The following is a 26972-nucleotide window of genomic DNA, read 5'->3' on the forward strand; positions in this document are numbered from 1 at the left end:
ATTATCATTTTGGTCCTTAAAATGCCAAAATTTCCACTTAACTTAACATTTGGTCCATCTGATGACGTAATATTTAAATATTAAATGATTGATAATTTGATGAGTTACTCAGTACTTTTTCACCTGCGTAATTTCTTGGATAGCGACGTTTTTCTTTATTTGAGTAAAAACGTGTCGATTGCTGCTCTGGCTTTAATTTCTGCCCACCTGGACGTGGTGTTACCTAACAGCAGAACCAGGATGTAGGCAGAGCAGCTGCAGACTTGGCTTCACAGTAAAACCTTCCCACTCAAAAGTCTTCTGAGTCGAGGAATGTTTTCAAGTGGAAAATCTTACACCCGTTTTTTTCCATCAATATTGTGTTTCAGCTCACCTGTGGGAGCGAGTTACTCAGATATCGGAAAACAGAAACTATTTTAGATGCTTTTTTGGTTCTGTCACGTTGACTGGCGCCGTAATGCAATGTGAGCATCAGCAGCTTCTGTGTGGGAATTTTCTGGAGATCTAGAGTTCTAGATCAGGCAAAAAAAAAAAAAAAGTCACTAAACCTGCAGTATGTAACTTTTAGAAATATATATACATATATTTTACATATTTATTAAAACTGTCACATTTTAATGTCACAGATAATCGTTGAATAGATTGATCTCCTCCACCTTCTAGCTGAGCTACTGTTTGAAGAAATGGACCAAAAACAACGAATCAGAGCCAGGAGGCGGGTCTTGGTGCTGTCAATCAACCTTAGGTACTCGCTACTAAATGTAGCTAATGCTAGTGAAGCAACTTACCTTTACAGGACAACCATTTATCTGCTGTCATCAGTCGCTATGGTAACTAGCCTTAGCATTCACAGCAGGCAATGCTAGCTCCAGCAGGAGCAGCGCCAAATGGAGGGTGATTGACAGCGCTAACACCTGCTGAACTTTTCCATATTTTGTCACTTTACAACCACAAATATATATTTTTTTCTTTTGAATTTAATGTGAAAAACCAAGGAAATCTGGTCTCTAGTTGTAAAGTAGAAAGAAAATTATAAACATTTTAAAACATTTTTACAAATGACAAACTGAAAAGTGTGGTGTGCAAAAGTATTCAGCTCTGTTTTCTCTAAGTAGCCTGATGACTGCTAAAGGCTAAAATAGTCCAACTGTGTGTGATTATTTCTAAATACTGTCTTGAATCACGTTTAATCCTCTTTCTACTTCACTTTGTTTTAATGTTTCACATTAAATTTAAAAATTTTTTTAAGAGGTATGAAAACTTTTCCAAGCTGAGTCGGAAGCTGAACATTTTTTAACTTTCTGAAGATATATTTTGATTCATAAAAACAACTAAGAACCTGGACAAGAGGGTGAGTTTAAATCCAGATGCTGTCTGACTGTTAGCTCTTAGCCTCTTTAGCTGCTGACGTCCTGCATGTCCTCCTCTAGTGTCACCTCCGCTCCATCGCCCTCTGAGCGAGGATAGATGGCCATCGATTCTGTCCAAAACCAATCAATCGCTCTGGGCATCCCTCAGCAGAATCGCAACCTTCTGAACCAGAGAAAATGCCTGTCAGTGATTCAGAAAGGAAACGCAGACCTAGAGGTGTGGCAACCAAACACAGTTACAGCGGCTTTTTCTGTCCGTCTACCGCTTATATATCCGCTCCGTTTGTAACGATAGAGCCGGTTACCCCTTAGAAAAGGAAAGCTAAAGGTACCAATGGGAAATCCTTTCCAAACCTCACTGTATTTCTCATAATGGTTATTATAGGTAACTAAACAAGAAAAACTGGAACTGAGAGAATTTTTCTTATCTAAAATAAATAATAATGGTCATTAGTGGGGAAAACGTGTAGCTAACTGGAACTATTTTGTGCGTTTGTAGCACTACACTGAAATTATAGATATAACATTGTTTGTTTTCTGCCTTATGAATCTGTTTAATAGCCTTTCAAACTGATGTGAACTGATTTTTTCCTCCAACACGAGCAGTTTACGTCAGCTGTCTGCAAATTACGGCACACCATCCTCCTCCTCCTCATGCGTAAGCTAGCCCGCAAAAATGGCGACCGCACATCTGTGAGAAAACACCAGAATCAATCGGTTGGTCAACAATGATTCCATCCAATTTTTGAAAATGGTATTTTCTGTTGAGCATTCATGACCCAACTGATGTAAACATAATCATAATCACTTTCACTTTTTTCAATTCTGCACCTAACAATTAACTAAAGTGTGAAAAAAACTAAAGCTACTAAAACTAAACAATATTTAATGAATGCTAACTAATAATAACTAGCAACCACACTCTAAAAACTAAATAAAACTAACTGAATTAGACCAACAAAAAGTGACAATTAAATAAAACTAGACTATAATAATAATAATAATAATAATAATAATAATAATAATAATAAACTATTCCCACTCTGGTCCTCAGGGATTATGCACTTTATGTTGCGTTAGCTCATAAATTCAGAATTTCTTTTTTTACATTACTACTCTGACTTTAATTTCAGAGTAGCAACATAAATTACTCTGTTTATGTTGTTAAACGTTTCCTACAAATGGAAATACGCTTTTGTATTTCCCTTTGGGTTTCTACGGCATCTACAATGCTGTAGAAACCCAATGCTACAATGCTAGGTAACAGGCAGAACAGAGTTCTGCCTGTTACCTAGCAACCCCAGCAGAGTTCTTCCCGTTACCTAGCAACCCTAGTGGAACTACAGCACATTTGACCAGCTGGTTTTGCCACTCTATTCGCTGTACAATGGCTGCTGGAAAAGACAAGTGTTTTATTGTTGACTTGCCATCCAGAAACCACTTGCTGCATTCTTGTTGGTTGTGCAAGAGGCTCCACTTCTGCTTTTCAAAGGTGTATAGTTGTATAATTGCGCATCTGTTTGCAGCCATTTTCACATGCGAGTGTAAACGATAAGTTGAGGGGCGTGGCCAGCAGCGGCTTTTTGGGATTTAAAGTTATAAGATGCTTTAAAACAGCTAAAATGTGCAAAAAATTTGTCATGAATCCTAACTTGTTCAAGGAAGCCTAATAGGTCGGCTTTAAGGTTTGTAGCTGTGATGAGGTATGAGCAGAGGGTCAAAGATTCACCAGGTGCGATTAATTCAGGTGGCATTGCAGAGGCATTTTACCAAGGATGACATTTGACCCCCATTCTTCATTTGTATTTCAGCCAAAGTAAGAGGGAGGCTTAATCAAATTAAAATCCAAGTCAAATGTCAGAAAATGGGAAGCTGAACGTGTTTCAGTGCCAGAGCAGCAGAAAGCCAGGTTGGAGACAATCGGCTCATCTTTAATGCATTTTGCCTCGACTTCCTGGATGCAGCGCTGAGTCAGAGTCTCGTTTGAAGCTCGTAACCTCGTTAGGAACTTGTTAGGTGATGGAGGATCAAAGCTTCAGTTGGGAGTGTCTGTGTGGAGAACAAGACGCGAAAGCAGCAACTTTGGATGATCTTTTGATATTTTCTCATTTTCTCTGGGGAACATCAGCTGCTTGGCAGCAGGAAGATCCATTATTCCTGGAATTTCATCATCAGAAACACAAAGACAGAGCAGCATAAAGCAAGAGTTCTTCCGTTAAAATGTGGTTTAACCAACTTATACAGATAAACACAAGTGTTATCTTAAGAGTTTTTTCAGCCCAAAAGACTAAAAACTCACACGAGTCCAACATTAGTTAACCATCGACTATTTAACTGAGCAATTTGACATTCAAAAAAAAAAAATGCTTAAAGGAAACATGACAATTTTGAGAAAAAAAGTTTTGCTGCTAAGATTAGGTGTTTATTATTATTTTTGACTGTATCGAAATCGGTTTATTTTCAATTGAGTCACATGATCAACAACCAGATGTTGCTACTGGCGGAAACAGCAAAGAAGACGACAACATGAGGTAGTTGAAGAATGATGGCACAGCTCGTTTATTAATTACTTATTCATGAGAACAGTCTTATTCACAAAGTTTTGTAATGGAAATGCAGCTGTTACCAAATGGCTTTCACATTTTTGGGGATTGCTCTCAAGTCAAAAGGAAAATACAACTAATTTGTGGTACTTGGATGGACTTGAACTACAAAAAACTTAAATATATATCTGAAGTGCTATTAGTGGCAGCCAAAAACGGTCAGAAATTCAACTTTTAATTGTAACGGAAAACTTTCGAACCTTCTTGCACGTAGCTTTTTGAAGGCTTCGACACAGAAACGTACAAAACAGATACTGTATGTTATGTCAAACTCCTGCTGCTGCTTTAAAAAAACAACGTCCAAACAGTTCTTCATTGTTTCTTCACTTTGCCAGCTGTCACCGGCGAGAACAAACTCATCAAAAGTAAGTAAGTAAGTAAGTAAGCTTTATTTCTATAGCACTTTTCACAGACCAGGATCACAAAGTGCTGCACAAAGTATAAAAAATAAAACAAATTAAAAACAACATACAAACAATAAAACACAGTAGTACACTAAAAAGCAAGATTAAAAAAGTGGGTCTTAAGTTGTTTCCTGAAAGTGTCTATGCAATGTAGAGATCGAATGGTGCAAGGTAGCTCATTCCATAGTCGAGGCGCCACAGCTTTAAAAGATCTGTCTCCACGAGTCTTAAAAAAGGTCCGAGGAACCGTCAACAAGTTCAAATTCGACGACCTGAGGCTCCTAGTTGAAACATAAGGCTGTATGAGGTTCTTAATGTAGTCTGGCGTCTGTCCATGAAGAGCTCTGAAAGTCAGTACCAGGATTTTATAGTGCATCCTGTAAGATACAGGCAGCCAGTGCAAGCTTTTGAGGATGGGAGTAATATGTTCCCTCCTGTGGGTGCAGGTGAGCAGGCGTGCAGCAGAGTTTTGTACTACCTGCAGACGCATTAACTCCCTCTTATTAAGACATGTAAACAGGCTGTTACAATAATCCAGTCTAGATGAGACAAATGCATGAATAATCATCTCAAGCTCACCATAAGTTACCATTTCACGAAGTTTTGAAATGTTCCGAATTTGGAAAAAACAATTCCTAACAAGTTGAGTCACGTGCCGCTCCATCGACATTGCTCCATCCATGAAGACACCCAAGTTGCGCAGGTTGCTCTTAACTGTGCAGCTCAGGTTTCCAAGGTGCTGCTTAATTCCAGGCACAGCACTGTCAGGAGCAACAATCAAGGTCTCAGTCTTATTGGAGTTCAATAATAGGCTGTTTTCAGTGAACCATTTTGTCACTTCGGCCAAGCAACTAGTGAGAGCGCAAAGTTTATGCGGCTCACTAGGCTTGAAAGAGCAGTACAATTGAAGATCATCGGCATAGAGATGATAGGACACCTCACTAAACTTCTGAATGACCCTGCTTAAAGGAAGTAGGTACAGCAGGAACAAAACAGGTCCCAAGACCGATCCCTGCGGCACACCCCACAAAAGCCCTGCAGAATCAGACACTACATTTCCCACTGACACACTAAAAGTTCTACCAACCAGGTAAGAGGTGAACCATTTCAAAACGCAACCCGACATTCCAACCAAATGTTGGAGCCTGTTTATCAGGATGCCATGGTCCACTGTGTCAAACGCCGATGACAGATCCAATAAAACCAGCACAGAACATTTACCGGTGTCCGCTGCTATCATAATATCACTAAACACCTTCAACAGGGCTGTTTCAGTAGAGTGAAACTCACGATACCCTGATTGAAAAGTGTCATAAATGTTATTTGCCTGCAAAAATGATCTAAGTTGGATGCAGACCACCTTTTCCAGGACTTTGGCCAAGAAAGGGATCTTGGATATTGGCCGGAAATTCTTGAGTTCAAAAGAGTCCAGCCCAGGTTTCTTTAACTGTGGCTCCACAATGGCATGTTTAAAAAGACGGGGAAACACACCGCTAAGCAAAGACATGTTAAACATTTCTGTAATATAGGGCCCAATGGAATCAAAAACCCTCATAAACAGTTTAAAAGGGAGAACATCTAAAGTACCAGAAGACGGTTTAATTTTTTTGATGATGGTTAAGATGTCTTCCACAGTGACGGGCTCAAATGAGGTCCAGCTCTGAGTGGGAGGTTCAAAATGCTGTAAACTATGGCAAGGCGGCAAAACCTCACACGTTGGTTTGTCAGCGAGAAGGCAAGCTCTGCAGACGGTAACGGTGAAGATCCCACCTGCCAGTCCCAACCCGCAGAGAAGAAAGGTAGACACACACACACACACACACACACACACACACACACACACACACACACACTCCTGTATACAACTCTGATGATAAAACTCATGGAAGATGAACACATAACCAAACCTAAGAGTAAGAATCTAAAGCTACGCTCACACAGCAGGTCCTGATGCTCTAATTTGGTGCAGAAAACCAATAAAAAAAATCATACTACTAATTAAACCCAACTGTAATCTGACTTCTGTGAACGCTACAAGTATACAAGATATTTACTGTAGAAACTAAACTAAAAATACTTGGTAAGATTTTGTGTTTTTCAGACTGCCATGAAAAAGCCGGTCACTGGTCACAGTGACCGGTAAAAAAAAGCTGATTTTGGTTGCATTTGAAACCTAAAAGTACAAAAATAACAAGGAATAAATTGGTATGGAACACCATAAATGAAATTCAACAGATTCCAATTACAAACCAAAAACAAATCATGGCAAAATGGAAGCAATGCTACCAACTGAACATTCACAGCCAAAGTAAAAACCCTTTTATAAGCACCGTTTTCATCATAGCTCCACTATAATCATCATAGAAATTTCAATGTGCCCATTATCACAATTACAACACGTCATAGGCTGTTAGATTTCAGGTGCTGTGCACTCAAAACGTTACTTTACAATTCATTTGGTGAGTTAGGTAAACTTTTATTGTAATGTACAAGCAAAATCAGCCAGAACCCAAAACGCAGCCAAGACAAGTGTTCAGTAGACAAAAGTTTATTACAAAATAAGGGTGAAGAAGGGGCTCCACAGGCTGTGGTCACACTGGTGAGTCAGGAATGGAGGGACCAGAGGGGTTGGGAAGCCATCTTGGGGAGGGTAGGGTGAATGGGCTGCGGGGGCCGCGGGGACAACCAAATGACAGGGACAAAATCCACAAACCAGAGACTAAGGCGTTGAACAATCCAGGGGAGCTTCTCAGGCAATGTAAATCCAATAGACAGAAAGCTGGAGGCAGGGTCAGAGCAGGCAGGGTTCAGCAACAGGAGGTAGTGATGGGTCCAGCAACACCGACGCGCCGGCGCATGCATCAAGCCCATAGACCAACACCGTGTCGGTGCATGTATTGGTTTCAGCAAGTCACGTGACCGACACAGGAACTGTTTCAAAATGACACTGGATGCCAAACTGAGTTTATAAGGAAGCGAATCTGTCAAAAGTATTTGCCAAACAAATTCTTGATCTTTTACATTGTCATCTATGGAGCAGCTTCAGAGGAAACGTTTCCGCAGTGTGGGACCATTTTGATCTGATATTGGAAAATAAATTTGTTTTCATTTTTGTCGTTTCATCCGGTTCTTGTCAGTTTCTACTTGATCTGTCTGAACCCAAATTCAGCTGAAACTGACTGTTAGTTTACTTTTATATTATGTTCTGCAGGTTAAGTGCCGCATATGTTTAACTAAACCAGGGGTGTCAAACTCCAGTCCTCAAGGGCCGCTGTCCTGCAGTGTTTAGATGTGCCACAGGTACAAAACACTTGAATGAAATGACTTAATTACATCCTCTTTGTGTAGATACGTTCTCCAGAGACTTGCTAATGACCTAATTATTCTATTCAGGTGTGGTGCAGCAAAGGCACATCTAAAAGTTGCAGGACACCGGCTCTCGAGGACTGAAGTTTGACACCCCTGAACTAAACTGTCTTATTTAAATAAATCCACCTTTTCAATGCTGAGGCATTATGAGGCCAGGCAGGAGAATGAAGTCTCAGATTCACCCAGATAAACTCAGATATGCAGCCAAATTACTCAGTTGCTTTTTATAAATTATTTCATATATCCCTCGCTGTAACGCGGTTCACTTTTCACGGTTTTGCTGCTTCGCAGATTTTTTGTGCATTTTTTTTCCACAGTGTTCTTCGTCCTGATTGACCATATGATTGGTAAAAACAGTCTCCGCGCTACCAGAGTGCCAATAACGTTACAGTGTTTAATACAGATTGGCCACTCAGGAGATGGAAACTGAAACTTTCAATGTCTGCTGGTAAAAAAAACTGTGGCCAGAGGCAGCAGAACCGGACCGGAGGCTCGTTTGATGAGATCCGTCGCTTTGCCGTAGATACAGCTGTGAATCTGGCGGTGCAGGTTGGAGGAGACGCTTTAATGACATGACTGCAGATCACATTAATGCCCGATTGATGCACATCCGCTGACCTGAAAACAGGTTTTGTTCTTTGGTTTCAATGTAGAGTATTTATTTATGCTGTGTAATAACTGTAAATAATAAAAGTAACTACTTCACGGATTTCGCCTCACGGGTTATTTTCGGAACGCAACCGAAAAACAAGGGTTCGCTGTAAATGTAGAGTTTACTTAATTTTTTCTACAGCAGAAGTTTTGTCAAAAAAACTTAACAGGCTTAATTTCAAAAGGTTGTAAAAACTTTTTTTTAAATAAAAATGTGTGGAAAAAAACAGTCCATGCATCCTCATTCCAAACACATTCACTTAAATTGTTCACATTCTTTATTGACTGTATATCAAAATATCAAATATATTTTAAATGTAACTGAAGATATGACATAATACAACATATAATATTTAATAAAATAAGAAGACTTAAATCTTATTGTACAGACTTGATCAAATCACTACGTTGCCTGTAGGAATTTTTAGTGTCCAGCAGGTGTCAGTATTGAGTGAAACAGTATCGACACAGTATCAATACAGTGTTGCTATGCGTCGAAACGCCTCATGATGCCTCATTTACCCATCACTAACAGGAGGTCAAACATCTTCTCACAGCAGAGGGCAAAGGCCAAAATCTGTGGTCATAAAACAGACGGGATCAGAAAACCAGGAGACTCATCTGAACATGGCACAGGGCTTGAAAGCTGTGACTGTGGCAACAGACGATCTCACACTGAGCTGGTGACGAGCAGCTGTTTAAATAGGGAGCAGCACAGAGCAGGTGAGGGTAATGAGTAATCAGCACAGTCAGGGCAGAGCTGAAGGGCTGAAATCATGACATTTATACCCACATCAGATGTAGATCTTTGTGACCAATATAGAAAAACTCAGATGGAAAATAATATTCAGTAACGATCTTGTGTAGTTGACATCATTTCCTTTCCAGTGAAGTAATTCTCTTTCACAGCAGGTGTGTGTTTGTGCAAGGTAAAATTTAAATTTCTGAGTGAAACAAAGCAAAGTCTTTGCAGGAACAATGTGCTCAAGTGAAAGGGAAGCTGCTTTGTGCAGGAAACAACAAAATAGAAAGCTCTGTCTGAAAATCAAACAAGAAACATGAAGAAAAAAACAAGATTTCCTCAAGTGTGATATTTATCTGGTTTTTAGTTAGACTGCTGATTCATTAACTTGTTCAGTTATGTTCATCTGATGGCGTTTCTAAGGTTGTTTTCACTCTTTATAGTCTGGTAAACTCAATTCGATTGGGGATCAAAATTGCAACATTTGATAGGTTGCAATTTTGGTCCATCCATCCATCCATTTTCTTACACCCTTGTCCCTCAGTGGGGTCGGGAGGGTTGCTGGTTCCTCTCCAGCTAATGTACCGGGCGAGAGGCGGGGTCACCTGGACAGGTCGCCAGTCTGTCGCAGGGCAACACAGAGACACACAGGACACACAATCATGCACACACACACTCACTCACACCTAGGGGCAATTTGGAAAGGCCAATTAACCTGACAGTCATGTTTTTGGACTGTGGGAGGAAACCGGAGAACCCGGAGAAAACCCACCATGCACAGGGAGAACATGGAGACTCCATGCAGAAAGACCGGGGCCGGGAATCGAACCCAGAACCTTCTTGCTGCAAGGCAACAGCTCTACCAACTGCTCCACTGTGCAGCCCGCAATATTGGTCCAACCAACCAAACTAATTTAAAAACCTGTTCCCCTCCTCGCCTGTAGGGGCGCTGCACCAAGAATCACTGAGGGAAACGACATGAAACCTCTGAAGACACCGAGCGCAACTTTCTTCTTCATGAAATGTAAACAAAAATGGATTAGCGTCAGATTGTATCTGTCGTAGGATTTCTATTTTGTGTTTAGTTAAAAACCACGAGCCATTTCGCCTGCTAGCTAGTGCTAGGCTAATTCCTTTGTTTTGGCTGTATTTACCCAGAATGCCCTGCTTACACTTGTCTTGAATTTAAGGCAGTAAATTAAAGATTGAGTTAATTTAAGAAACACTAAAACATGTACTGAGTCAGAGGACACAGAAAATGAAAAATGTTTCTTATCTACTAAATAATAGTTTTATTCTTTATTTCAGCACTTAGACCAATAATCTCCCTCTAGTCCTCATAGTCACAACGTAAAGCTCTCTGCATCAGAAAAAAATGTTCTCATCTCCTTTTTCATAGATGAAAATGAGCAGCTGTGATTTATTTAGGTTGGTATTACCAGGATTTGGAGATTTTCCAGTTCAGAAAAATGAGCATTTTGATGCTAACGCTGTGTTTGGCTCCCTACATGTGACTGCAGTGCTTGTCATTCCCATCATGTCTCCTTGGCCTGTGTGGGAGGTTAAATGCATTTCCATCTGATGAGTTTATGTGTAGGCTGCAGAATCTGTGACACTTTCAATATGAAATTAAGCCCATGTGTGATGTTCCACCTACATCTGACTCTCTGCACAACAAACCCAAACAGTCTGTGATAATGATGCGCTCCGACTGCATCTGGAGCTTCAGGCTTTGTTTAAACAAACTCAGCTGTTTCTTTTACTCCTGTGTTTTTACTTAAAGATATTCAAACTTGCTGCTTGGTTATAATTTTGTGGGAATCACAGCTGACACACAAAAAATCTGAGTTAAACTATTTCGGGAGCGGTCTGTGCGAAGTGTCGTTTGATTGGTCAGAAGTTTGTTGCTGTGAAGTGTATGACGGCGTATTAGTGCCGACTTTTAAAACTCTGAAACTTCCAAGATTTTTCCAGAAAATTTCTGAGATTAAACTTAAAATTTCTTAGTTTTTTTTTTTTTTAGTAATTTTTGGACTTTTGAAGCTCACAAAATTTTGTTTAGTTTGCACAATTAAAATATATTATGTTTTATTATAATATATAAATATACCATATTATATATATTATTATAATATATAATATATTATATATAGATCAGATATATTATGAAAAAAACTTCCACCCAAATAGTGTAGAAAAAATACATCCCAAGCATAAAATCAATTGATCGTGAATTTAGGAATACAGTCATACAGATAAAAATAAATGAAAATTTTAATAAAATAAACAAAATCTTACCAAGTATCCTTGGTCTAGTTTCTTGTGCAAACATCTTAGTTCACTTGTAATAAGATAAAAACAAGTTTATTTCACAATTATGGAACTCTCTGCTGTTACCTAGCAACGCCAGCCCAGCCCAGGCCGTTACCTAGCAACCCAGTTCGAGTTCCATTGGCGGATTATTTCACTTATAACAAGACATTTTTAGAGGTTATTTAACTGAAATAATCTGCCACTTTAACTAGAACTGTTTCACCAACGCTAAGGAATTATTTACTCAAAGCAAGCTTGTGTATCTTACTCAAGAGTTACTTATAAATTAGTTTTGTCTTAATTCAAGTGAACTAAGATATTAGCACAAGAAACTTGACCAAAAATACTTGAGAAGATTTTGTGCTTTTGCCGTGTAGTCATAGATAATTATACAATAGATTATCAGGGTGGTTTATTTAAGTAAAGTGTTAAATAACGTTTAAAGTCTTTTACAGACGACGTGCCTGTTAGAGCTTAATCTCAAAACTTCTGAAAAATTCACTCTTTTTAAAATTTTTATATCTAAAAGTGTGCTCGGAAACAGCGATGTTGATATTTTGCTTCCATTTTGCGGTTTTTCTAACTGCAGGAGACATTTAAGGAACGTTTATCTGATGCATTTGTTCAGTTCTTTGCTAAATAACTGTTATATTAATAAAACTAAAACATATTTACTAAATCCTGGATGGAAATTTGAAATGTCATTCAGAAAAACCACCATGAAACCACTGTTTGGGTGTTCTGCTTCGGGTTAAGTGTGTCGGGATTTTTATTCTCTGCTCTCGTTTAGCATTGCGGTTTAACTCACTGATTCCTGAAAGATTCGTCTATGAAGAAATGTTTCTGAAACTCCCTGCGCTCACAGCGTCTTCACACCAAACAATGTGCGGCGCTTGAGTCCAGTCCACTGGAAGGTTTACATGGAAATGCAATCAGCGGTGAAGAGGAACCGCTCAGGTTTATTAGTGGAGAAACTGCACAGGACCCCATTTACCCCGAGGTAGAAGCAGATGAACCACTGAGAGAAGTCAAGATTTCCAGGAAGTGAAGTGAAGGGGCCTGCATGCTCCCTGGTGATAGTCCTTGATTTTAGTTTCATCAACTTCCATCCATCCATCCATTTTCTTACACTCTTGTCCCTCAGTGGGGTCGGGAGGTGCTGGTGCCTCTCCAGCTAACGTACCGGGTGAGAGGCGGGGTCACCTGGACAGGTCGCCAGTCTGTTGCAGGGCAACACAGAGACACACAGGACACACAACCATGCACACACACACTCACACCTAGGGGCAATTTGGAGAGGCCGTTTCATCAACATGTGTCTCTGAAACTAAAAATGAGAGTTTGTGACCCTGAGAGCCTCTGCAAACTGTAATCTGGTTTTCGAGTTGCTGTTGAGGAAATGGCTTCTTCTTCTCTGGGTGGCTTTTCAGCCCACATCAATATCAGTTTCATTTACGTCATTATTGTGCAAATGAGAGAAAATCAGTTATTTTAAAGCTGTAGTATGGAACTGCTATGAAGAACATGTTTTTTTTTTACATATTTGTTAAAATTGTCCCCATGTTGTGACAGTTGGCTATGGGACAGATAATCTGTGAAAAGCTCATATTGCTGTCTGGAGAAATGCACCAATCAGAGCCAGGAGGAGGGGCTTAGGGCTGTCAAACATCCTCATGTACTCACTGCAGAGAAACAACTTACTGCATATTGGAGCTTTAACAGAAACTCATCAATTTGAAAAAAAAAAATTTGATACGTTTTTGCGCTAGAATGAGGTGATTTTTCAGCTGCATCAAAATTTGTGATTTTTCTCAAAACTGTGATGGAAACACTTTCTTTGTGTCACACGATCAACATCAGGAAGTTACTACTGGCAGAAACGACAAAGAAGACGACAGGAAGTAGTTTTATGATGATGGCGCAGGATGTAAGTTGGTTTAAACTTTTAATTGCATTTCTTATTCAATTGAAACACCGTACATGTGAAATTGTGTTTTCTTTTTCAACATTAGTGAGTTATCAACAAAGTTTTGCGCAAATTTGTAACAAAGTAATTTGCTTGTTCCTGATTTTACTATTTCCAGTCACATAATGTAGACAAGACGAACAATGAATGGGTGAATGTTGCTGGTAGTGTAAATGCTGCACAAGATTACAGAAACTGTAAATAGCAATTTACTTATTTAAAGCTTTAAGATTCAGGCAGCATCTATTGGCATCCACTATAATCTGTGAATATAAGCTGAGGGTCAGTTATGGGCACACATACTGCCTCTGTAGGAAGAAATCACAGGTTTGTGTTTTAAACTGAGATAATTGGAAACTGTGTCACCGCTGCAGCATCTTTTCCACATTCACACACCCAGGATTTCACAGCAGGCTGTCCGTAAACTGTGTGAAACTGGTGATTATGATGATAATTCACTTTCCTGGAGACAAGGTCAGAGAGGAAGACAAAGCAAAGGGAGGCGGAGCAGAACGGACAGACAGAAGAGATAATCACCGTTTTTAAATATCAGTATCTATATTAAAGCTGCAGAAACTTAAAAAAAATATATGTTTTTTACTTATATGTTAAAACTGTCACCATGTCATATGAGACAGAGAATCTGTCCTCTCTGAGCTACTCTTGCTGTTTGAAGAAATGCACTGAAAGCAACCAATCAAAGCCAGGAGGCGGGGCTTAGTGCTGTCAATGAGACTCATGTATGTGCAGATGAAGAAAACCGTTTATCCACCGTGATCTGTGGCCATGCTAACTAGCCTTATGACAGGCTCTGCTAGCTTCAGTGGAGCTGAGAGCTACACAGAGGGTGATTGACAGCACTAAGACACGCCTCCTGGCTCTGATTGGTTGTTTCTAGTTAACACTGGGAGATGGTGGAGAGGCTTGATTTTTTTTTCCACAGATTATCTACCCAGAGGAGGGAAAATACCCCAAAATAGCACTCAAGTAAGAGTAGCTGTACTTCAACATATTTTTACTGAAGTAAAAGTAAAAAGTAGCAAGAAATTACTCAGGTAAGAGTTAAAAAATATTTGGTAAAAAGACTACCCAACTACAGATTAACTGATCAAATTATCAATCATTTAATATTTAAAAAATACATGATCAGACAGACCAAAACATAAAGGTCAGTGGAAATGTTGGTATTTTAAGGAAAAAATGGCAATACTTCATAGAAATAACAAAACCAGGCAAAATAAAATGTTTCCAAATCAGTTTTTTTCAATATAAAACGGATTAAACTTTGACAAAAACTGCAGGTGTGTGCCTGTGTTTGGTGAAGTTTTGGTTAAAACATGTTTGTTTTTCATTCAGCAGGCAGAAAATCTAGAAATTTACTCAAATAGGAGTAGAAATACTTCAGAATAAAATTACTCAAGTAAAAGTAAAAATTACGGTGCAGTAAAAAATACTCCTAAAAAAGTTACTCATAATTGATAAATACAGATAAATACAGAGCTTCCCATCTCTGTATTTATCTGATAATAAACTGTCATGATATGGTGACACCTTCAATAAATATGTAGGAAAACATTTTTTATAAAAGTTACACACTGCATCTTTAAATAACATCAGCAAATGTCTCCAAGTTTACTGCTAACCCCTCTGAGGACGGGGAAAACAAGCCCAGTCTTGAATATGTTGATAACTTATCTCCATTCATGGCAGAAGCATCAGGATGAATCTTAAAATTATTCTGCATCCATTAGTTTCCCCGCTCCGTTCCCGTCGCTGCGTTTCTGTTTCCCTTCCTCCTCAGATCCTCCTCCTCCATCGGAGGAAGAAAAGGAGACGAATAAAAGTCAGCCCCCTGCTGCAGCTGCCAGCCTCACACTTCTAATGAGCCGTGACACACACACACACACACACACACACACACACACACACGCACACACACACACACACGTACTTATCTAAACTGATTTGTTTGTTCTGTTTGCTTATCGCAGGTTTCTGCACATGCAAAGTTCAACATGAGTTAATTTTAAACGGTTAAAAAGTTTAATTTTTAACAGAATTACCAACTTGGAAGCAGAAAATCAAATCAGTATACATCAGAAATGGAAGCTACAGGGGGGCTCAAAGTGTGGCCTGGGGGCCATTTGCGGTCCCTGGACTGATTGTGTGTGGCCCAAATTCAGTTCAATAACGTTACAAATTTGGACTCCAGTTCAAGACTTTTTATCTTTAATTCACATTAAACAAGTAAAATATTGGCTTTAACACAACGGATTAACTTTTTACAGAGACTTTTACACCCAAATCTGCTTTTAATTAATTCAGGAAATTTGGCTAACTACACAAGAGTGACATAAATCCGGATTTTATTCATCAGAATTGATTAAATTGTGTTATTTCTTTCCTAATTGATACCTAGAAAATTAGCAACATTATTTTTAATCAGGCAAATCTGCAGAACACCTTTTAGGTTTTGGATCTAGAATCATTTACAAACTGTTTCCAGCACCAACCTCACTACTTTATTTGTTTAATTGAAGTGTTGCATGTCTGGTTTATTGTTGAGTTGTCATGATCTTGACCCATCTGGCTAAAAGTTTGTACACCCCTGACCTACAGATTAGGCAGAAAGAGTCGGGAATCAGAAGAAACTGAAGCTGCGTGTTTGGATTTGTTTGTGCGTCAGGCGAAGTCGGCGTCAAATTGATACAGACGCTTCTCACTCACAGCCTGTTGAGACGAAATGACAAGAGCAAAACATGTTTCGCCCCGAGGAATAAAAGAGTTTAATAAAACAAAAGGGATTCAGCCGTACAGTCAGACCTAAATTAAAACAAACTCCATTTTACCGTTTTTCTCTTTTCTCTCTATCTTCCAAAAACGGGATTATAAAAGTCTTCATTCTGCTCTCAACTATCCTTTTTTTGAATGATAATTTAATTTACAGAGAATTAATAATTTATTTTATATGTTGTCAAATAAGCAAAACTAAACTTTGTATAAATTATTCAGCTTTAAATGAAGTTTGCACTACACTGTAAAACTTTAAGTTACTTAGCAACCAAAGCCTAGTTTCTTTTAAACTAGAAACTACTTAGAAAGGAAATATGTGACTGAAACATTTGGTGGCTCCTGGTTTTTATTTGTTTCTTTACTCAAACTTTGACAGAAAATATGGAAAGCAGTGACGGTGTGTTTACTTTTTTCAGTAAAACAATCATTTCATGAAAATGTGTGCGAATGTAAATGATAAAAACTAGCCAAAAAGGCTCTGAACGCTCTTTATTCCTGATGAACGGATGTTTTCACCTTAAGCATCTTAAAACTAATTTAAATAAAAAAGAGGTTTAATTAGCTGCTGCTGCTAGAGGCACAATGCATTGTGGGATACCTTGCTGGCCAATCCCTTCTGCCACATGTAAATCAATGTCCTAAAAGAAATTAATTATTACAACACATAAAAACAACTGAAGTTGTGATGTAAGTATTGCAAACCTAAATTAACTTGATAACATTTGTTTGGCTGTCATAAACTAAATAGCAGCTCAAAATCACGGCTTGGAAACCCTGATGGCTTATGGGTAATATCTGGTGTTTTGAAATACAGTAAAGATAACAAGATTGTTTTTTGTTGTGTGGACAAACTTAAAAACATAAGCTCTTGGTACTTAAACAATTTATCTTCTGAAATATATTTTGCATCTTGAACAAATACTTTTGACCTCAATGCTTCATGTATTTGTGTAAAGATATTAACTTTAATTTTTACTGTTGATTTCACAGATTCAGTTATGTTAAATTTACTTCACCACAGAATATTTTTTTTTCAGTGTGCACTGAGGGGCGTTAAAGGTTATTTCTATTCTGTTAAATTTTAAAAGTGTTTGAATAGAGAAAGGTGAAAAAACTAGTCTAGATTGATGAAACCAAGCTTGACTTTCTCAACACTTTTTCAGGCTAAAGCTGAGCAGGTCGCGTGGCGTAAACAGGTCCAGTTTTAAATCTGTTTGGTAAAAGGGAAAGAAGACAAAAAGGATGTTTCAAATCTGTCTAAAGATCCTCATGAAAGCCGCTCGGCTGAATTTCAGGGCTCAGTGTTAGATACAGAAGAAAACTCTTCTACCCTCCATGGTCACCCGATACACTGATGACCTTGTAATATTAACCAGAACAGCATGTAGGCTTACAATGCAGTATTTAATAGGCACAATTATAAATTTGCAAGCAAGTCAGACAGGATTGAGTCAAGTTTCAATGCTAACTGAGGCAGCTTGATGTGGCGGCTTATTTATATAAAAGATGTTGTGGTTTACAGTTCATGACTTTTTTCCATGTCAGAAATAGTTAAATATGTTATTTATCCAGCTACACATCCAAAAGAGAGACAAAGAGTTATAAATTAACTTATAACATGAGAATAACGTCCTGTTATAAATGAAATAATCTGAAAAGTTTCTTTTAAATCAGTTTGCTCTTGTTTCAAGTTTACTAAAGACCAAAAATACTTGGTAAGATTTTGTGTTTTTGCAGTGTAACGTTGCAGAGAGTGGATAAAAGTTAAATAATTTATATACAATTAGAAAGTGAATCTAATCAAATCTGTTCTTATGTTTTGGTTCAGGAACACGAACATACAGGAGGATGAAGAGATTTTTGACTTAACACAATTTGTTGATATTTGGAGACATTTTGTGTTATTGGACACCTAATAAATCAAAAAAGATTAAACTTATAATAACCAAGTGAACATATGCTCATGTTTTATGAAAGGAGGATTTCACCGTGGATTTCCTGCACATTGTGAAGGTAACCGAACTGCTCAGTGAATTTTCCAGGTGTCCTGTGGCTAAACGCAACGGCAGGTCAATGAATTTTAATAGGTGGAAGGGACTAAAATCACTATCACTGCTGGGAAGCGAGGATAATTTCACAGCTGCAGGATTTGTGCTTTAAAAATTAAGCACAGGATTGTCTTTTTGAATACGATGGAGTAGCAGGGCCAAAATAAAAATAAATTAAATTACAAGGAGGAGAATAAAGTCATTAAATTACAAGAATAAAGTAAAATATATATATATAAGAATAAAGTTGTAATATTACAAGAATAAAAGAATAATCTCATAATGTAAAGAGAATAAAGAAAAAAAGAATAAAATCAAAATATTACAGGAAAAAAGTCGAAATAATACAAGAATAAAGTCGGAATAATATGGTAATAAAGTCAAAATTGTATGAGAATAAAGTTGAAATATTACAAAAAATAAAGTCAAAATAATACAAAAATAATTGTATAATATTAAAAAACGAATAATGTCAAAAAGGAGAATAAAGTCACAATATTACAAGAATAAGGTCAAAATTATATGAGAATTAAGTTTAAATATTACAAGAATTAGGTCAAAATTATATGAGAATAAATTCGGAGTAATGCCAGAATAAAGTCGTAATATTACCAGAATAAAGTTATAAAATTATGACTTTATGCTTGTATTATTTTGGCATTATTCTTGTAAGACTTTATTTTCCTAATGACTTAACTCTCCTAATTAATTGTTTAATTTTTTTCTCAGAAAAGCCCTAATGCTCCATCATAATCTGGGCTCATCACTTGAAGTTGGAAGGACTTTCTACCATCGCCAGTGTTATTTTATTCTCGGCAAAGTGAAAATAACCCAGATTATGTTCTGAAAACCCGTCTGATTGATTCCACCCAGTTTATCTCCTCGGTAATGATAAGCTGTTCTGATTTACATTCACCACCTGCCTGTGTAACATCCCTGAAGTCCTTTTTAAACAGCTGCAGCGTTGATCCGCTGCCAACACGACTACGTTTCCACAAGGGCTGATAATTGGGAGGGTTCAGAAATACTTCTCTTCACACTCGGGTGTTTTTCCCTTCGACCTGCTGACGCCGGGAGCTTTGACACTTTAAAATGCTGCTCCCTGCCTGAACTGTCAATTAGTCCGGCAGGCTGCTGCGTGGCGTTGTGCTAACGTTTGACCTCCTCCGCTGAACTCGTGGCACCTCGTTTAATCCGAAACCCCCGAAGAAAGACATCAGGCGCCTTTGTCTAAACGAGCTTATCGCACGCTGCCGGCTGACGAGAGATCATCAAAGGTGTCGTATTACTTACAGGTGAATTGGAAGTTCTTTTTTCTATTTTTAACAATTTTCCTGAAATAAATGTGGCACACAATGCATACACTGCAAAAACATAAAACCTTACCAAGTATTTTTGATCTAATTTCTATTGCAAATGTAATACACGTGAAATAAGACAAAACTAACTTAACCGGTAACTTTTCAGCAAGATAAATGAGTTTATTTTAAGTAACTGATTCCTTAATATTGATGAAAAAGTGCTAGTTCCACTGGCAGATTATTTCAGTTATTTCGCAATCGTTACCTAGCAACGCCAGCCAAGCCCAGCCCGTTACCTAGCAACCAAATTCTAGTTCTACTGGCAGATTATTTCACTTAAAACAAAAGGTTTTTCCCATAAAATGAAATAATGTCCCAGTGGAACTTGCACTTTTTTCACCAATAATAATGAATTACGTACTTAAAATGAGCTCCTGTATCTTTCCGTGACGTTACATGTAAGTTAGTTCTGTCTTACTTCAGGTGTACTAAGATATTTATACTCGAAACAAGAACAGGGGTGTCCAAACTTTTTGTTAAATTGTTTGAAATCGCCGAGTCTAAATAAGTAGTTATTTTAACACACAATACTTAAATTAAACAAATAAAGTAGATTTATAGGTTATACAAAACATGCTTATTACAGAGTGATTTGTTGCTGGAAAAGGATCTAAAACTTAAAAAGTGTTCTGCAGGTTTGCCTTATCAAAAATTATGTTGCTAATTTTCTAGGTATCAATTGAAAATAAATAGAACTCAATCGATTCTGATTAATAAAATCAGGATTTAGGTCATTCTTATTTTATTTAGCAAAGTTTATTAAATTTATTATAAGCAGGTTTGGGTGAAGCAAAGTTTGCTTTCGAGTAAAAATTCTTGAGGAGATTGCTAAAAGCAAATCTTTTGAGTTATAGACTCAAAACATTTTTCTTAATTTTGTCCTAATTAAAGATAGAAAGTGTTCATCTATACCAAAGACTTGAACTAGGGGCCAAATTTGTATCTTTCTTGAACTGAAATCAGGGGCCACAGACAACCAGTCCAGGGGCCCTAAGTGGCCCACGGGCCGCACTTTGGACCCCTCTGAACTAGACCTTAAATACTTGGTAATATTTTGCGTTTTTACAGTGTATGCATCTATCTTTTTAATGTATTTCTCTCAAAGCTTCGCCTCTGGCTCATTATATCTATAGTGTTACGTTTATCATTTCTCTTTCTTTGATATATGAAAGGCTTTGATTCACTGCAGTTTATTTTCATCTTTAAACCTGTGAATAATTGCCCACGCTGTAGATTTTGTTCTCAGGAAATTTATTGTGACCTGAATGTTCAAGTTGTTTCTCGCTGTGAGACGTTTTCTCACCAAACAAAAGTGAAGCACTCATTAAATTCCTTTAGAAGTAATTCATCAAAGATGGTTTTAGGCACTTAAGAGACTTTTTTATGCAACTGGAGCCATTCATGATTGGTGGAGGTATTTGTTTCAGAGAGTTTCCAGTGCAAATCAAGTGCTTGCTTTCTTAACTTTGGAGCATTTTGTGCTTTCTGTGTGTTTTTAAATGTGACCCGTCATGCTTCCTTGACCAGGTTCGCATTATAGGTGACACAAAAACATGCTTATTACAAAATCATTCTTACATAATGAGAATTTAGTCTGCTCAATTCTGCCTATGAGATGTTTTTAGGACTCTTGTCACTTTAAATCCAAATACAAACGACCTGGAAATCAGCTTTGGTTGCTAGGTAACGGGCTAAGTTCAGCTGGGGTTGCTAGGTAACGGCGCAATAAGGAGGGGCTCATTTTACAGACCCCAAAAAACATTAACTTTTTATGCTAATGTTTTAAAACACACAAAAAATGCCTGTGTGTTTTTTTAAGAAACAGTAGAAACCCAAATAAAAATACAAAAAGGGTCAAAATGTGAATTTAGCATCTTGGTGATATAATTTCAAAATGGTTTGTATCAGATGACTCACGCACTTTGTTATATGAATGATTTTGCATATGTTTTAGCTTTATATGGAAAGATGAGAATAAAACATGACAAAAAAATAAATTTTTTACGGTCAAGTACAAGATGTTCATATTTTGATGTATTTGCAGAAGTGCACAAACTAAGAAACAAGGAAGGCATCTGAGCGGCGCTCACTGTAAGAAGCAGAACTTCAATTCGCCTGTGTCCTACTTTCAAGGCTCGTCTTTTCGTCTTCATGCTGCGAGAGTCTGGCTTTCAAAGAAAAACAGACAAAGAACACAAACAGAGTGACTTGACATCTGTAGCTTGGCTTTTAGAGTAACACAGTATGTCTTATAGTTAAAGCCAAGGACACACGAAATCAAAAGACTGTACATGCTGTGCAGTCTGAGGATATACTTTTTCTTTTGGCTTGGAAGCTGCATGCTCAACATTTGATTTGAACTGATTTTTGCCTGGAGTTTTTTCCCCCCAAGTGCCTGCATTGATTTTCTCGCTGCTCCCAAGAACCGGCGGCTCACTTTGAGATGCTAACTGGAACAGTGGAGTGAAAATAAACATGTTTAGGTTCTGAGTTTTCGGTTCACTGGGTTGCTCCGGACGTGGCGTGTTCGTGTTCGTGAACTCTGTATCGGCTGCTAAAGGTTGGATGTGGAAAATGCGTAACCATAACAACCGTGAATCTTTGCACAGAATATCACTCAATATACTGTTGGGCAACCACTGCGGAGCAGGTAAAGAGTTGCTCAACCTTGAGATGTTGTAAGACTAAAAACTATTTGCCTGGAGGAAACCTTCGCACCCATCGTGTTGATTTATCTAAAGCAATAATATTCTATATACAAACGATGTAATAGAAATGAGTCAGTCTTTCCACAGTTGTTCTTTGTTGGTGTTTTAAGTCATTGTTTAAATACAGTTTCTAAAAGTCAGTTTGAACGGTAAATATTTCCTTTCTATTAAGCAATAATTATTCTCCCAAAAATGAAAAGAGGATTTTTGTATATTTCTCACGATTCAGGTTTATTTAGAATTCAAATGAACAACGAACAATAATTAGAAACTAAAAGATGTGGATCTGAACTCATCCAGAACAAAGAGCTCAAACAGAAGATCATTCTCTCAGGTTATTTCGACTCAACGTTTACACTCGGACCTGAAAACAGCTTCCGAGAGATGCACAGTTATATAACCGTTCATCTTTGAAAAGCAGAAGTGGAGCCTCCTGCACAACCAACACTTGTCTTTTTCTAGCAGCCATTGTACAAAACCAGCTAACCAAACATGCTGGTTTACTAGGTAACGGGCGAACTCCACTGAGGTTGCTAGGTAACGGGCAGCGCCTGGTGATTTGTGATGTCACATTATGGAGGTTTTTGAAACGGTTCAAAAAACATGAACTTATTGCCAAAAAAATGTCTGAGTGTTTTTTAGAAGTAATAGAAACTCGTATGGGAATATAAAAACGGGCAAAATGTGAATTTTGCACAACAGGTTCATTTTAAGTTCACAGAATTTATTTGAACTGGACAAACATGGTGTATAACCCTGCAGAAAATAGCTGTTAAATCACCATTATGCCTATTTTCAAAAAGGTTTTTTATCGTTCCTCCTAACCACCAAGATGCCTTTATCAACGTCATAACTTTCCCCACGACTTCTTTACTGGATTTAGTGCTTTAACAGGTCAGTAAATATATTTTACTTCTGTTATTCACTAAAAGGTGTTTGAATCACCCCAAAGTGCATGTTTCACTGGGACTGTGCAGTCCTGGTGCCAACTGCTCAGGAGATTAAATATGTCACATCTACTGCGTCCTCATTCACCGTTAGCCAGGAGTTTGGCTAATGGTGACAAATATATCTCACCGCTTCACCTTGTGCACACTGCGGCCCCCGAGGGGAACTGACGTCTGTCATATCGCATTTTTCTAGCTGCCACGAAGCCGGAGTGGAAGTGGATGGCAAATCTCAGGTGGAGCGAAGGGGCTTTGAGAAGGAGTTCAGAAAATTGATCGACCATGTTTCTGTCAGTGCCTCCCTTCAGGCCCATCCGCTCACCTCGCTAATCTCTGACCGTTCACCTGGAGATGTGACAGCACTTTCAAAGCGCTTGTTCTCATTACATGCTGCTCTGCCTCGGGTGCAGCAGGTTGGAAAGTGTATTAGCTTCAGCTGCAAAGTCGCACATTGTGTTTTGTGTGGCGAAATCTTTTAAAAAAACATCCTGATGGATGAAAGTTGCAACAAAGCATCCATAATCCATCAGGTTAAAAGGTGAGATGCAGGCACACTTAATTCAAACTAACTCATAAAACAAAAAAGATTTGCTGTTGGGTTAGATTTTGTGGACAAGAATTTCTTACCATCTAATTACTGTTTGCCTTATCTGACAATTTAGCTCACATCCACATTAACATTCATTAAGAAAAAAGACTCCTCGGATTAAGATTGAACAGATGTGCTTAAGCAGGTCACGTGATGGGAACATATCCTTATGAGGATTAAGAGGGTTAAACATTGAATTAATCAAGAACTACTTGTGCTTTCTTTCTTTTTGTCCTGTTCTCTCAGTTTGGATTCACTAATGACAGATTAAATCAGAATAAAAGAGAGATTCTGCCATGAATTTATTCATGCAAACCAGACAGATTCTCCTTTGTCTGCCTTATTTCTGTTTGGACCAAGAGAGCATTAACTTATCAGCTATTTAGGGATGAGTAACAAAAGCTAGGAAGGTGGTTTGCTGTTAGCTTTTTAACGGCACAGATTTACCTCTGCAGACATTAATTAGCAGCTATTAATGTGAAAAAAAGAAAGACTTCAGGGAAAGTACATTCTGTTGTGATCTGTGGGTGTTCTGATCATTTACTGGTCGTTTTTGATTGTCTTTGAGACACACTAATGTGTAATCACTGTTATTTTATTGTCCGTCCGTCCATTATCTGTACACCCTTGTCCCCCAGTGGGGTCAGGAGGGTTGCTCCTGCCTCTCCAGCTAACTTTCCGGGCGAGAGGCGGGGTTCACCCTGGACAGGTCGCCAGTCTGTCGCATAATTTTATTGTATTGGTTTCTAAAAAAAAGAGTATGTCACTTTGGGGGTTGCTTTATTTAAGTTGTAGTTACACCGCCATGCCATGGGGTGGCGCAGTGCCCTGTGAGGCAGTATAGCGAGATCGCAGGCCTTCCCTCTCCTGTGGCAAATATGTGGAATTTCTCCTGTCGTCTGTCTCATCATTTCCCTGTTTTACAGGTTAGTAATGAATTAAAAAAAACGCATGACAGGGATTCTAAATTATAAGAAACACAACTAATTGTGGATGCGTAAATTGTTCGGTAAACTATATTTTATCACGTTTTTAACTATAAAAAGACTGAAAAAGCTAAAGGACCGCCGCTGGCGCCATTTTGGTTTCGGTTTATTTATTTCAAGCTACTTTTTAGTTAAACTCCGTTTTGTATCCTGATATTGTGTAACAGTGCTTATATAATAAGTGAGAAACAAATGTTTACTGGTTTTAATGTATGTTCAAAATGTTAAACGCTGTAGTTGTGCGAACATGAAAGCTAAAAATAACATTGACGGTCATTACTGCAGTGGAGATGTCCCGGACAGATTGTAAAGAACGGTGGCTTTCAGACATTTTCTGACTTTCAAAAGTCAATAAATGTCAACTTGTGAAACTCAGAAACGTTCCAGTCTTTCTAGAAATGTCTTAGATTACTCTCAATATATCATTTTTTTTCTAGCAAATTTTTCATCTTTTCACGCCCACAAATTTCCAAGTATTTTTCTAGAATTTTTCTGAGATTAATCTCAATACTTTTGAGTTTTTTGGCTGAAATTTATTCTATTACTTTTTCTACTTATAGTAGTCCTAATACACTGTTGCAGTATACAGCACACCAGCTATAGTGGCTGTAAGAATTGATTTCCAACTGTTTTAAAAATGTAAAATTATCATTTGGAAACTGCATTTTATATTTACTCAGGCTTTATCTCCGGAACTCATGTGATCTTAATTTCACTGCTGAAATAAGAAAAAGCTTCAGAAGAAGATCCAGACCTTTAATTTTTCGGTCTCCTTGCAGCGCAGCGCCGCTCTGTGTCATCTGCTCTGACCGGGGATTTATGACAGCAGAGTGAGCTGGGAGGAAACACAAACTGCAAACGTTTAACCTCTGGCTTGTTGTTGCCATGGAAACGCAGGTTGAAAGATGACCTTGAAATGTTGAGGATTCAACATGGATCTTCCTGCGGTTTAATCGAAACCTTTGATCAAAGGAGGGGGTTGATGATAAGAGTGATAATCTGGATTAGATAAATCAGGTCTTGAGTAATTGAGCTTGTTGTGAATTGGAAATTTAAAAAAATCACCAGGTAAAATTGAACTCTACTCTGATTTATTTGCTAAAGTCCAACATTTAACGTTTGCCAGTGAGAATGCTTGTGTTGTGATTTATCAGCTCCATGTGCATTAAAATACATCAACAGCTTTACATCTGATATACGCCCTCTGGCTTAATAAACTGAGTCATTATTTAATCCCAGGCTGTAATCTGCCTCTGTAAACGTGACCTCTGCTGCTTGTTTATTGATGGAAAGTTTTTAATTTGTGATTTTAATTCTACTCACAACATGGCTGCTACTGTCATGAAAGACCCAAACCACTAATTTGACACAATCAGAGATATTTTTGGATTTAGTATCATTCTTTACTGAATGCAGATGTGGTGTTTGCATGTTTTCCCAGATGATATTTATCCGAATGTCTCCATCGTCTTTTTGTTTCCTTTTTCTCCGGGAAAGCTTCTGTCTGTTTTTACCCACCTCCTCAGTCAGTCTATTGGGGCATAAAATCCTTTAGAAGATCCAAATCAATGCATGGATGCAATTCATTGTTTTTAGAACTGATGGAATAAATTCAAAATAAATTTAATTTAGGCCTTAAAGAGGCCTGTGTTGATTAAAACTTGGATTACTGGCTGCTTACACTTGGTTTTACATTTTTTCTTTGTATCTTTGCTGCTTTAAACTGGATTTACTTTGCACATAAACACAAAAGTAAACTATTATGGAGCACATAGTGCTATTTTTCATAGGTGATAGATGCAGAGTTAATGAATCCCACAGAAACGACCCTGTGTTGCAGCATATCAACATGACCACTAGATGGCACTGGAAGCTAAATATTTAGCCCCACCATCCGGAAACCCCAACACTGTTCAATCTGCTTTGAAAACTTTCCTTGGACCCAATAAAACATATCCTTTTATTTATTTCACTTTCTGGTACAAATATTTAACTCAGTCCAGTTTATTTATTTATATAATGTCATTTCACAGCAGATTTTGTCTTGAAAAACTTTACCACTCAAAAAAAAAACTTTAGTTCAATCACACAAACATTTCAATTGATCCTAGTTATCAAACAT

The 26972-nt window shown here is 38.0% G+C and overlaps 1 protein-coding gene and 1 long non-coding RNA gene across 10 annotated transcripts in view; one reads left to right on the forward strand and one right to left on the reverse strand.

Annotated features, from left to right (window-relative positions):
* Positions 1 to 1835: 1835 nt before the first annotated feature.
* On the reverse strand, positions 1836 to 26595 carry LOC145555217 (uncharacterized). Of its 2 annotated transcripts, XR_014091316.1 has the most exons (3): positions 25605 to 26590; positions 21711 to 21784; positions 1836 to 2061 (listed from the first exon to the last, which is right to left on the reverse strand). It is a non-coding gene; the product is annotated as an uncharacterized LOC145555217 (long non-coding RNA). The 2 variants fall into 2 exon arrangements; XR_014091315.1 differs by lacking the exon at positions 1836 to 2061 and having other exon boundaries at positions 21633 to 21784; positions 25605 to 26595.
* The window catches only part of LOC145555215 (uncharacterized), a 49991-nt gene continuing 47575 nt past the window's right edge, over positions 24557 to 26972 (forward strand). For 2 of the 8 annotated variants that reach the window (XR_014091311.1, XR_014091312.1), the window contains exon 1: positions 24580 to 24790. The gene's annotated coding sequence lies outside the window, so the exon portion shown is untranslated. Of the gene's footprint in view, positions 24791 to 26972 lie in introns of all 8 variants that reach the window. The other 6 variants (XR_014091310.1, XR_014091313.1, XR_014091309.1 and 3 more) reach the window with 6 other exon arrangements.

The sequence above is a fragment of the Poecilia reticulata genome, chromosome 15 (assembly GCF_904066995.2).
Source record: "Poecilia reticulata chromosome 15, P_reticulata-male-v2, whole genome shotgun sequence".
Taxonomy (NCBI): Eukaryota; Metazoa; Chordata; class Actinopteri; order Cyprinodontiformes; family Poeciliidae; genus Poecilia; species Poecilia reticulata.